At 34.9% G+C, this 1,441-nt stretch overlaps 1 long non-coding RNA gene across 1 annotated transcript; it reads left to right on the top strand.

The window, feature by feature from the left end:
- The first annotated feature begins 520 nt into the window (after positions 1–520).
- Positions 521–1,079, top strand: LOC110678482. Its single transcript, XR_002501655.1, has 2 exons — positions 521–695; positions 859–1,079. It is a non-coding gene; the product is annotated as an uncharacterized LOC110678482 (long non-coding RNA).
- Positions 1,080–1,441: the final 362 nt, after the last annotated feature.

The following is a 1,441-nucleotide window of genomic DNA, read 5'->3' as shown; positions in this document are numbered from 1 at the left end:
TTACATATCACATCCTGAACTAAACGAACTAGAATGAACACGAATTAACTTGATAAAATTGTTCTTCTCGTTGAATCTAGGCAAAATAAAACAATTTGAAACGTTTTTGAAAACCATGTTTTTCTGCGTGTTCACCAACCATATGGGGAATTATGAGCCACCCAACGGGGCAGTATGAGCCACTTCCTTCAACCCTTTCCTTCCCATGGTAGCACAGGTGATCCACCACTTTGCATTGGTCGTATATAAACTGGATAAGTTAGATCATAATCATTTTTTTACCACATGTTTACATATGTTTCATGAAGTAATGTACAAAGTTTCAGAAAAAATACTCACTTGGATTTCAAGTTAAAGCACAACAACCGAAGTCGGCATTTTTTGAAATTTAAATATAGTGGATTTTTAAACTTCTATATTTAGAAATATAAACATAATTGCCTCCAAACGAAAATACAAACAAGCTCATTTGAGTTATTTTTCAAAGATTCAATAGAGTTTTTATAATATTATTTACAACTACCGTGTACGCACCTAACTTTGCGCAGCTCCAAACTTTGCGCATTTTTAAGAAGCATGAAAAAGTGATAATTAACCAATGATTTTTCAACAATTCTGTTTCAGTAACATGTTCGTTTATGTGAAATAAGTATTTGGCATACATTTGTTTACTAAGAAACCCTCGTTAATGTTATGTCGAATTCGTTTTTGAACCCAGGTTGGAACTGGCGCAACACGTTCTGAATCACAGTTTCAACCCCAACCCGATTCAGGTTCGACCGAACTACAATTTGCTTAACGTTTGTTTGTTTATGTGTTGATCACCGACCCAGTTCCTAAAAACAAAAACGACATTAGTAAATAACCCAAAAACCTTATCGTCACACGTATAAACGTCAACTTTTACACCGTCTTAGCACAAGCGCTAAGGAGTGGCTCTGCCAAAAATCAACATTTTTCTGAACATAACTGTGTTGTGAGAAGTATATTTGAGGTGTATTTGCAAAAAAGGTAATATTCTAGTAATTCCATCAATTTTCCATACAATATATCGAATTTTTATTTGAAAAAAGCAATGCGCAATGTTAGGACTCATTTTTTACATGAGGGTCTTAATTATTGCGCACTTCTAGCAATTTAAAATGGCACGTAAATACATGTACGTCATTGCAAATGATAGAAGCTGTCGATCTTAGGCAGCGTCCATTTATTACGTAACGCTAAAATTGGAAATTTTTGACCTCCTCCCCCCACCTCCGTAACGCTTTTTGTATGAAAAATTTCAAATTTTTGTGTGAGCCTTCAGGTTACTCAATCCATAAGGCAGTGACTACATATAATATTCCTGAAAGTACCTTTTGTATGAAGCTAAAGGCAAGGTGTGCATCGAAAAATCTCAGAAAATCCACTGTATTGACGCAGGAGGAGACTTTAATGTAAA

This window comes from Aedes aegypti, chromosome 3, assembly GCF_002204515.2.
Source record: "Aedes aegypti strain LVP_AGWG chromosome 3, AaegL5.0 Primary Assembly, whole genome shotgun sequence".
In the NCBI taxonomy this organism is placed as follows: domain Eukaryota; kingdom Metazoa; phylum Arthropoda; class Insecta; order Diptera; family Culicidae; genus Aedes; species Aedes aegypti.
This window is presented reverse-complemented; position numbering and strand designations above follow the sequence as displayed.